This window comes from Gadus chalcogrammus, chromosome 23 (assembly GCF_026213295.1).
Source record: "Gadus chalcogrammus isolate NIFS_2021 chromosome 23, NIFS_Gcha_1.0, whole genome shotgun sequence".
Taxonomy (NCBI): Eukaryota; Metazoa; Chordata; class Actinopteri; order Gadiformes; family Gadidae; genus Gadus; species Gadus chalcogrammus.
In genome coordinates, this window is record NC_079434.1 from 6,340,408 (window position 1) to 6,353,091 (window position 12,684).

A 12,684-nucleotide genomic window follows, 5' to 3' on the forward strand; every position below is an offset into this window, starting at 1 on the left:
TTTTGGACATAGGGCCTGTTTCCCAAGTTAGCCTTGGTGTTCTTTATCATTGGAGACAGTTTTCAACACATTTCATTCAGTCCTTCTAGTTGCAGAGTTCGCTAGAGCAAACTCTGACCGGAGGTAAATCAACTATAACGCCAGACTATGTAAACGTCTGTGTTGATAGAATAACGTTAGAAATAAAACTAACCTTGCATCGCATGAATCATCACATTTTTAGGGACTACTTTCTCAGCAGCAGCGGAATTAACCTAGGTATCATTCCACAGCTGCCGTAGACTACTACCAGGCATACAACACTGTTGCTGAGACACAGCAAATCCCTCAAAATGCATGCGGTGCAAGGTTGGTTTTATTTCTAACATTATTCTATCAACACAGACATTTACATCGACTGTCTGGCGTTATTGTTGATTTGCCTCAGGTGTATTGTGGAGTGTTTTATTAACAGGCTAGTATTGCCCGTTGCCGTGCGCTAGCCTAGCACGAGCAAACTCTGCAACTAGGACTGAATGAAATGTGTTGAAGACTGTCTCCAATGATCACCAAGGCTAACATGGGAATCAAGCCCTGTATCCAAAATTCCGAACTACCCCTTTAAGATAGATGATAAAGTAACAAAAAACAAATACTGCATACAGAAGCCCTTGCATCCTGTTAGAGAAAACTATGAAGGATCCAGGTGTGATACAGATGTATTTAAGTTTGAGTAGTCCATTACACCTCGATAAGTAAATGAATAGTCAAAATTCTAATCTGACAATATCTACCCTTGACGTATTAGCACAAAGCAAAGACGGCAACATTATCTGTAAAAACTTAAGTATTTCCGAACCTGACTTTGCCATTGCACATGGTGTAGTGTCCCCTAGAGGGCTGCCATGTAAACTGCACCATTGATCGTAGTTTCTAATAATTGAATGGTTTGTATAAGAATCAAGTTGTACGATTGATAATTAATGAGATCATTTGTAATGATATTTTTTTGCATGTTCAATATCAACCTAATTTAGAAGGTTAATCATCAATCAAGTGCTGTTCTCTTCCAATATTAATTGCATTATAAATACAATTCTTGCTGAGAGACCTTACCTTTTCTGCACTGCACCAGACTATTAACCCTTTATCATATCACTTTTGTCATATGTCGTGTACACACACATATATATATATATATAAATAAAAAATAAAAAAATATATATAAATATATATATATATATATATATATATATATATATATATATATATATATATATATATATATATATATAATTATTAGAGCTGTCAGTTAAACGCGTTATTAACGGCGGTTAGCACTTATTGTGCCATATATATATATATATATATATATAAATATATATAGCACAATAAGTAAGGAAATTTGTGTTTGATAGATTATTTCTCTGTGGTAACAATGGTGTTGGCAATAAATCTTATACCGTTGGAAAACCTGTTTAGTTCCCTTTCAAATAGTGCCCCATTTGTAAGGAAAATGAATTTGTGGAATGAGCAGCAGCGCTGAGTATGTGGATTGACGAATCTTTTCTGCCATTGCCAAACAGGTTATTAGGTGAGCGCTGCATGCAGCGCTCAACTATTGTTTTTCATAAGTTTTATTAGTGAGAATGCTGTAGCATTCACACTCTAGATATTGAGATCTTTATTGGTGTGAATGCTGAAAGCATTCACATCATAGAAATGCTACATATTTGGTGTGAATGCTGTAAGCATTCACATCTTAGAAATGCCACATATTTAATTGTATATGAGTAAGATAAATTAATGAATTAGGTTTAATGAACGGGCCTCGTTGAATTTAAAAAGCTTGGTGTTTTGGTGTTTAACGCCATAGGTTATCGGCTTCGTCATATCTGTCTGGGCGTGACGCATCTATGGTCAGTGATTAAAAGTTAATATAAAACCAGTCCTTTTGATAACTTAAGTGATGTATTAATAACAACAAAAAGTGTTTCGATTGCAGTTTGGCTTCAAAAAGGCTCCTTAGAATATATGCCTTTCCCCTAGCAAGAGGAACGTAGTTAAAGCAGAAAAGGAAACAACTTACGGCAGCTCAGCTGCCCGCACGTCATTATGGCAAAGAGTTCACTGGGTTTGCAGTACAATTTCTAAATGACTGAAGTGCTCTATTAAGGTAATGAATCTGCATATAGGTTTGGATAAATGACACTTTACAAGCAACTCATTAACTTGCACAGTTGAACATCTACTGTGCCTGTTTAGATTATAAAGATGAAGGCATGACATGAATGCATCACAGCATTCCGTTCACAGGAACCAAGAACCAATCATTTGGGGGTATAACATGTTCATGTATAAAATAAAGAAGGAGATGAATTCTGAAGGTGGATATACAGTATTCCCCCTGGAGGGCGCTGGCTACAGCTCTGGCCTTTGCTTACGTCTTGGTCCATGGATTTATGAATCGCAATTAAAAAAATCCATATCAATGTGCACGCTTTCTGATGATGCGATGTGATGGTGTCCTCCGCTTCGACCCTGACGTTCTACCAGAGGAGCCGCACAATGACCACTAGGGAGGGGGGGAGGTAATGGTGGTGGCAGGGGGAGATCCCGGGGTTTGAGTACCACGGCTGTGCCGCAGAATGGACCTAGAGTTGCTGAGATGAGAAACCCTTGAAACTCTGGGAGAGGGGGAGGGGCCTGAGGTGAAAGTTCTAAAAAGAGACATTGGCATTTTGAACAACTCGTGAGCGCCATGAACCAATTGCCAAATACCAGTGGAAAGAGATGACAACTGTTGACCTCTCACTTCCCTAACCCAATAAGGGAAAGTTCAGTTCTTTAAAATTGTACTCCTCCTTTACAACACAAAGAGAGGCACATTTAAACCAGACACATACTTCTGATTGCTTCGAGAAAAATTACCAAAATATGTAAGTGTTTCACTCATAATCTACCTTTAATTGTTAGCAGATAATCAAATTCAAAGGCATTGAACATATTCTTATGTTAACCATGTGCTTATGTTTTCAATTTACTTTAGTCACAACATGTTATGAAAACATTTAGGCTTTTTATTGATTTATTTTGGTGTAATGTAACAAAAAGCAATGACTTGAGTTTTGATCCTTTTGCTATTATGATGTCTCGTACTGGTGATATATTAATTGTATGCTTTGATTCTCAGCCTCACCTGAAACCACGCACGCACACACACACACACACGGACGGACGGACGGACGGACAGACTGAGGTTATTATCTGGATAATAATTCACTCTAACACTGGTTGCCTCAAAACATCTAGTTTCTTCCTTTATATACGATTAATATGCAAATCAAAATGCAAAAAAAAAAAAAGGGATTTATATGTTTAGTGGATTAAACAAATAAGAAAATGGGTTTTCTGATTTGGAGAAAAGTCTTTGAAAACAGCATTCATTCAAACATATGTTGTGGTATACTCATGACAACAGGCAGATTAGCATATTAATGACTAAGTTTGTGCGTTAGGATGTATATAGTAAGATAAATGTTCATGAAATATCCGTCGCAAAGCGTACAGGTTGATATGTCTCAATGACAGTATTTCAATAACAAATTGTAGTGACCCTTTTCTGTTTATCTTTCTGTGTCTGTTTGACAGTGTTTTTGGATTGGCTGTTTACACGTGAACGTTCTGTGGCACAAAATTAACCCAACCAAAGGCGGAAAAATGGAAATGTGCTTCTGTTCATTGGGAATCTTCACATATTTTTTTACTCTGAACGGTTTATTTTTTCCAACTGCTGGTTATGTGCTGAAGGACTGCTGGATCACACGGCACACACAGGCCATCTGTAAGCCCATTGGTAGAACTTTAAATGTGTTTCCAAAGGACATTCCAGCAAGGGTGACGACTATGGACTTGTCCGTAAATAAAATTTCAAAACTAAATAATACAGATTTGGAGGATTTACCAAATCTGGTGCACATAGACCTGACAGAAAATCGGATCTCCGAGATAGAATCTGGCACTTTTGCGGGCCAAATTTCTCTAGAGGTTTTGATTTTAAACAAAAATAAGCTTAGAAAACTGCAGAAGGGTATATTTGATGGCTTAGTTAAACTAACAAGGCTTGGACTTACTCACAATGAGATTGAAACAGTAGCACCCACCTCTTGTAAGTCTCTGATCAATCTAAAGTTTTTGGATCTAGGCCATAACAAACTGCACCACTTAACAAATTATCAGCAAATCTTACAGCAAATGCCACATTTACAGACCCTTCACGTTGGAGGCAAACAATATATCCACTTTTAATTCGTGGGAGCTGTCAAATAAGCCTACAGAACTTGTTACACTTGATTGTCTCAAATGAGCTTTTGGTCTTTGTGCTCACTTGCCGATATCTTTCCCAAACTCACAAAGTTGGGCCTTAATGATGGTATAAAGAATGGTATCGTCTGGGAGATGAATGACACATCACACCTTATTGGCATTTCTGAACTAGATATGCAGTAGGGTTCACTCCTCATTACACGGACTGCAGGAAGTTCTGGAGACATTTAACTCCTCACTGATGAATCTGAGGTTAAACCATATGAAAAAAAAACCTGGAAATTCTCATAAGTATTTCCTGCAAAATCCCATCGCTGACCTCGTCTTACAGTCCAACATAATAGCATCAGGGTTATTAGTTCAGACATGCTGCACTTGTGGCTCCAATGTGAATGAGTTGGACTTGGGGCACAACAAGATAACTAACATATCTGACAATCATTCAATCTCTTAGGCAGCTTCAAATTTTAGTCCTTATGTTCAACAGCCTCTCATCTGTCCCATATGCCATCAGAATGTATCAACACCTCTTTAAACTGGATCTCAGCTTCAATCGCATGCGTGTGCATGACTGTGAGGATTTTGCCAACATGAAAGTCCTGCAGAATTCTCTTTCTAAACATAATCCTTTAGGTGGCTCTAAAGGACTGTGTTTTCAGAGATTTAGTCAATTTAAAAAACTTGGCAGTTGCCAAACTGCAGTATTCGTAAATTAAACGTGTGCGTTTCATTCACACCCCATGCCAAATCTCCAAGTGCTTAATTTGTCAAATAATCACTCACTGTTCTAGATCAGGGAGAATTAAGCTTTGAAATCCCTTCAAAATCTGACATTAGATGGGAATAAATTAAGCAAGTTAAAAAGTGGTGCATTTCATGGACTGTCCAATCTTAGATACCTTACACTTCAGTCAAATAAACTAAAAGAAACTCAAATCAAAAACAAAGTTTTCGTGACTTGAAGGGATTAAAGTCATTGAATTTGATGAGCAATCACATTAAATATAAATCAGCTGAGTTTGATTCCCAAGGCACCATTTGCTGAGCTTTCAAAACTAGATACATTGAGTCTTTCAGGGCAACACGGTCGATTTGGAGCATACCTCCCTCAAAATCTTCTAAAAGGCCTGACAAATTTGTCAACACTCAATATCAGAAAGTTCCCATCTTATGTATATGCACCCACATACCTTCAACTATACACCCAATCGAAAGTGCTTTCTTGAGTTCAAATGATATTGGCTGACTTTGTTCATGGTTTGTTTTCTCCGATTCAAAAAACTAAAAAGTCTCAAATCTCACACGCAAGTCTGCAGTCTCTAGATTTTCTGCTGCGTGCTAACCTTACAGAGCTGAAGTTCTTGGAGGTGAGACATAATGCCTTTTCGGAGATTAGAGAAACTGTGTTGCGTCTCTGCCAGCACTTGAATACCTAGATATAAAGGGTAAATAGCTTCAGGCTGTGACTGTGACAAGGCGTGGTTCCTCCAATGGGTAATCACCAAGAAGCAAACACAAGTGTTTGATGCGTACAACTTTGGAATGCAACTCCCCTCCAAACCTTAAAGGGAAAAAACTGTTGGATATTGAGCATTCGATCTCGTGCAGTAGACATGGGCTTCATCTGTTATATTTCCACGGCATGTGCGGATCATCATGACATAGCAGTCTCCTTCACCCACCATTTCCTGCAATGGCATCTGGTCTACCACCGTACTACCTCATGCTGGCGTTCCTTTACAACTCACAGCACAAGAACAAGCGTGCCTCATCAATGTTACGCCTTCGTCTCCTACAAACGCAAACGACGAGGGCTGGGTGCTTGGGGAGCTGCTGCCCAAGCTGGAGGACGAGCAGGGCTGGAGACTGTGTCTGCACACCGAGACTTCCAGCCCAGGTGGAAGGAAGCCCTATCCTGAACATCAATTGTCACATCCTAAACCTATAGTTAGCATACATGCTAGCAGTATAAATGTATCTTGATGCTCGATTAGGGTCCAAATATTACATCAAAACATGATTTGTCCTTGAAGGATGTAACTTTGTTCTCCATGCCATCACTTGAGCGATGGTCCACAGAGATAAGCAATTTTCTGGATGGATTCATGTTAATGATTGTCACTGACCAATGCTTTTCAGGAAAGTCCATCATGGACAACATTACAGACGCCATCTATGGCAGGCCGAAGACCATGCTGCGTAGTCAGTCCGGGATTACCTGAAGAGTGAATGTGCTCCAGAGAGATCCAGGTAGCCAGGTAAGAACACCTAGCTTTATAACAAGAAGGTAATTAAAGGTGCCATGGCATGCCACTTCATGGATGCTTTTATATAGCTTGTAAAGTGGGCCCTAATACAGTACTTGAAGACGTTCAAGAAATTTAGGCTTGTTGCAGAATTATAGCCCCTATGATCCAGTCCCACAATGAGCTTTCCACAAACATTCCGTTTACAGTGGGCGTATCGCAATGGCGATGCGCTCACAGCTTTTGGCCGTGTTCTGTAAATATTCTAGAACACTCCGGCTGCTCTGGCGGGAGTCCTGGAGACCTACTCCCGCTCCGGCAGGAGTAGGGCACCACCACCTGCGGGGCTCCGGTGGGAGACAATCGCGGGCAACAATCCCTTTCTCCTCCATTTCGCGGTTCATGTACTGCTGGGAGTCAAAGCCTAAGTTCCTTTCCACCAAGTCCTTCTCAACCATGGCTGAGATAACCCTCCACTTCCACATCAATCTGAAGTAGACTTAACCGCGACATGGAGGAGAAAGGAATTGTTGCCCGCGATTGTGGACCGCGACTGTCAACCGCCGGAGCCCCGCTGCCGAGGCACCACCGCCCCTGGGCGGTGGTCGCAATTCATGAACTTCAGGGAGTCAAGGCCGAAGCTCCTTTCCCCCAATTCCTCCTCAATCATGGCTGAGATGACCCCCACCTCGAGTCTCATTGTGGAAATACCAGAGACGTCAGAGATCCCGACGTGTAATGCGCTATAACACCAACAGCAGAACGGTTATCCAAATAACAATGAAGTGTTCAACACTTGCGTCACAGTGTCTGTATTCACACACACACACACATGTGGCGCTCGCACGGTCGTAGCTCATTGTCACATTGGCGGGCCAAATTCTCTGGGCGGGCAAGGCAGAGAAAGGAGGGGTAACATGTACCCATATGACGACATACAGGGAAAATTGAAAACGGCTGAGCTTTCAGGCAGAGCAGGATACCTAGAGCTCGTTTTAGACCTAACACCATTTCTTGTTACTGGGGGAACATAGACAGGTCAGGGGAACTCATATTAATGTTAGAAAACCTCATGAAGTGAATTTTTTATGACATGGGACCTTTAACGGAATGAGCTTTACATTTTTATTCGTGCAATTGTTTATCACCATTTTTTTATGCTTTAATATCATGTCAATTATATTCTACATCATGATTAACGCACAAAAGCTGTGGAATAATATGTGTAGCATAAGGATGTAAGGTTTAAAGTGAAACATTTCCATTCCCCAGCTTCCGTCTGTTTGACGAGCAGAAGGACGTGCTGATCCTGGTGTTCCTGGAGGACATTCCCATGCAGCAGCTGTCTCCGTACTACCGCATGAGGAGGCTCCTGAAGAGACAAACCTACCTGAGCTGGTCCCGTGCAGACGCACACCCAGACCTGTTCTGGGAGAAGCTCCGGCAGGCCCTGAACACCCAGGAGCACCCAATAGGTGAGCATCTACGGCTCACCGTGGAGGACGGACCCCCAGGAGAGAGACCAGACCAGTAAAAGAAAGGCTGGAGGGGGGGTGAGACCTTGGACTCATTGGCAAATTCTTAATATGGGAATGCAACAAATATCAAGTTATATTCTCATCGAGGGCCTCCGTCCCCGTTTCAATATGATGAATTGACAGGGCAGACTAGGGCCAAAGGTGTGTGACAACCCGAGGAAACTAGTGCAACAGACGTTCACCGACGGCCCGACAAGGTTCACGGTTTGTTCATATCACAGTTTTGGGGTCACTGTTTTTGTTTCAGTATTGTACGTTTTTGGTAAAGCAAGAAATGAAAGTGCTCATAAAAAATGTCATTATATTAATACATATATACAGTGTATACATACATATATATGTTATCCCCTATAATATATTTATTAGGTAATAGTGGTGCCACCATGTAATGCTTTCCTTTCTGAAACAGTCGTGGAGGAATCCACATTTCAAGGGCAATTTTGCGCAAAGCTGCATTTCCCTTTAGGCCTACATTCTTTAAGATGCTGTTCCGTCTTCGTCTTGCTCTGATGACTAATTTCCTTAGTTTTGTGGAATCTCTACTTTATCATAATTGTATTCACTAATGCCCTGTTATTAATAAAGAAGTCAAGTCCATCTTATTGTATAACTCTTTAACACATTTAATCTTAAAAGGGCTTAACAGACCAAATACTAAGAACTCCCTGAGCAACATGAGTTCCAGAAGTGAAATCATGATGTAGCTCCTTCATCATGTTTTCACTTTGAATGTTTTGTTTTTTTCTCAAATTCTGTAAAATTCATACTGCAGCCTATACCTCAAGTCGAAAACTCTTGACATTTTCAGGTATGGTTACCAATAACCAGTGTTGTGCCCGAACGCGTTAATTGAACGATTGTTGATGAACTCGTTCATATTTTGGCCGAACGTGAACTGAACGTACTGTATTACTGCCTGATTAACGTTACTGTGAACTCTTTCATTCGGGTGCCTGTGAACGGAACGCTAGCTTAGTTTAACTTCGTTCAATATGGGGGTTATTTGTTTATCAACACGGCGGATGCGCGCGCAGAACGCTGTGTTGTTTGACCGGTTGCCATGGTAATCCCCGTGTGGTTAATTTGCAGTTGCGGTGAGTTCAGCTTACTGTCACATTAAACTGTAATCAGAAAATGCGGTTATATGCTATAGACCCTATAGTAACTTTCGTATAAAGGCTGGGACGAATTTCAAATTATAAATATGTACACTTTAGGTTGAAATTATCGCGATTCCCATTGAAACGAATGGCGTGGTGATTATTTTCAAAATGAGAGCTGTTAAATTGTGAAAAATGAATTAAACTGTAATCAGACAACGCGGTCATATGCTATAAACCCTAGAGTATCTGTGGTATAAAGGCTGAGACGAATTTCGAATTATAAATATGTACAATCCATAACGTTAGCTCTCTGGCTCATAGCTCAGCGGACTAGAATACCTCATAGAATCATTGCTTGTTGGCCGGAAACGAAAAAGGGGGCTGTTTACGTTTGGTTGTAGTCTTTTCACTCGGTTCTCTGTCTCAACAGTAGGGCTAGAACCGAGCAAAAAGACTACAACCAAACGTGAGCATCCCCCCTTTATGTTTCCGGCCAACAAGCAATGAGTCTTCCAACAGAAATCAATGAGATTTATAAAATGCGCTACATGTGCAATAAACACGATAGAAACTGTATTTCGCTACGATACTTTCAACCACTCTATTTCATCCTAGACAACACACAAAGCGGGCTCAATGTTCAAAATACCGGAAAAAACAAATAGCTCACAGCAACATATTGAAAAAAAGAACTATGAACTAGTTCAGTTTTTTAGAACTGTGAACTTAGTTCAAAATGTTGAATTATTGACGTTTAACTGAACTAGTTCATTTTAAAATTTGTGAACTGAACTTTGAACTAGTTCACGTAGAACTTTCCCAACACTGCCAATAACCCCCACTACCCATAAACCCAAATTTGTGGTACTGCACCCAAAGGTGGCGCTACTGTAAAAAATCATGAATTAGGCTTATTTCTCCTCACCAGATTGACCTGGACTCAAAATTCTGTCATCATATTAATCTCTTAAATCAGATGCATCTTTTTCACCCTGTTCGTCTGCTCTAAAAATGTTTACTTTTCCCACAATTTCATAGAAAAGCCAAATGTTCACAGTCTCAACCCATTTTGCCTATGTAATCATTTTGCAATTGTATAACTACCATACGGCTATCATTAGGTGGATACCATTAACAGTGCAAATTTTCAGATCTGTACTCTTTTAAGAAAGCCCTTAATTCTCTTGTGAAATGTGTGCTTGGAGTTTTCTTGATGTGTGCTTATCAATCGACATTTTCAGAATGTGAATGAGGCATCTTGCAGTTCAGGAATGTCAGTGGCTCAACGGGATAATGCTGTGTACTGGTGTTCCTTAGGTTGAGAGTTCATTTCCTGATTTGAGCACTATTAACAAGCCGAACATGACATTCTGTCATGTTCTCATTTAGGAAACACAACATTGAACAGCACCTGAAATTCATCAGGCAATCCACATTCCGGCTCATTAATAATGGCAATAAGGGGAACTTCTACATTAACCATTTTCCCTTCATAATTAGCTCATTATGTCATATTTTATTTCTTAGTAGTGTTCTTGACTACAAATGTTTAATTTTCCCAGAATTTCAAAGATTTTTCAGGTATATGCTTTGAAGAAAGCCCTTAATTCACTTGAGAAATGTGTGCTTTAAGTTTTCTGGATGTTGTGTGCTTATCAATAGACATTTTGACCATGTGAATGAGGCTGCAGTTCAGGTTTATAAGTGGAAGATCTTTCCTTAAATATCACAATTATATGTTAGATTTTTATATCTTCCATTAGTGTGTTCTTGACTGTTAATTTAGCTCTGACCCCGTTAATCTTCGCTTGCGGTTATATTTCTAATTGTCATTGTGTATTTTTTTTTAAATTAACTGCCTACCAAAAATCTTCATTATTGCCAATTGTTTCTTTGTCCCACTTCCTATTGCAGTATTTTTCTTATTTATTTGAATACATGAATTAATATGTTTCATGTATTTTGAAGGCCTATTGTATTTTCCATCTGCTGTTTGTTCTTGTTACTTTACATGGTAACACTTTACAATACAAACATTAACCATTTCTTTAAATAAGTGTAAAGCAATAAATAAATACAGAAATGAGCATTAATGTGTTGCTTTAATATTGGGGTTAGTGTAAGCAGTATAAATAATTAAATAAAGTATTAATGAATACCTTATAACATGAACATCATTAGTTTACATGAAAACTTTTGGTAAATGATTACTAGACCATTCTTCAACTATTAAATAACTTTGTTTCATAATTATGACTGTATTCAATAATGTTAAGAAATGGTAAATAATGTACCTTCATGTGAAGTGTTCCCCTTACATTACTATTAAAGTTACATGAGTTTTAAATTCATGAATGGTTTTTCATTATGGAAGAAAGGTGTACTCAAATTGACATTAATAAAACCTTATCATTGTAAAATACAACAAAAAATAACAACTCAGTCTTTGATGCATACTTGGAGCTGACTCATTTTTCAGTTTTGACTCAGTTCTTTATGTTTAAATCCGAGAATTAGCCAATTCTTTATTTCCTTTTTTCACCATCCATTCACTTCCTCATTTAGTCTCCAACGGAACAGACATGGAAATCTTTAAAACCACCTATTGTCTCTTCTACACACTTGAGATTTGCTGTTCACACAGAGAAAGAAACCAGATCGAGAAAAAAACATTTGTGGGATTTGGATTGGTGGGTTTGCTGAAATTAAAAACAAATAGGTAAGTGTTTAAATTTCATCTACCTTATTTGGGCAAAACAGTTAATGCTTTATATTAAGGTCCTTGTATTAAGCCTTAGTTAATATGTAATAAGACCCTTATTATATGCTTATTAACGTTAATTTGTGTTAATAAAACTATAAATAAGCGTTAATATTAACCTATCAAACATGTTTATTGTGAGATTATAAGACTTTTATAAGCACTTATGAGAAACTTGTTAACTATTGTTTGCTTAGTAACATTAATGATGGTCTCATGAGTTTCTTATAGTTGTTAATAAACGCATTACAAACCCATTTATGGAGTCTTACTTACATATTATGTGATTGTTAAACCTTTACTAAGCATTTTTTATGCTTATTAAGGTTAATAAATCCTTTATTAAACTGCTAACTATGCATTTTGCAGGTACGAGATCAAAGGCAGGAACCATGTTTATTAAGGTTAATAAGTCCTTTATTTAACTGCTAATTATGCATTTTGCAGGTGTGGGATCTAAAGCAGGAACAATGCTTATTAAGGTTAATAAGTCATTTAATATACACTTATTAACAGTTAATGAGTTCTATATGTTATCAAGGTCGATAAAATGTGAGATAAAAAATAAACTTACTGTAAATACAATGTTATGGGGGTGAAGCACAAAAACACACTTTAAGACAGCTCTTTTAAAACACATTTTTGGAGTTCCAATATCAGTTGCATGCTTTGATAATTCAAACCCTCACCTGTCACCTTTGATAAAGTAGGTCTACTAACTGACTCAATAT

General features: G+C 38.6%; 1 pseudogene; it reads left to right on the forward strand.

Annotated features, from left to right (window-relative positions):
• The first annotated feature begins 5,537 nt into the window (after positions 1-5,537).
• LOC130377630 (toll-like receptor 13) lies at positions 5,538-9,599 on the forward strand (annotated as a pseudogene).
• Positions 9,600-12,684: the final 3,085 nt, after the last annotated feature.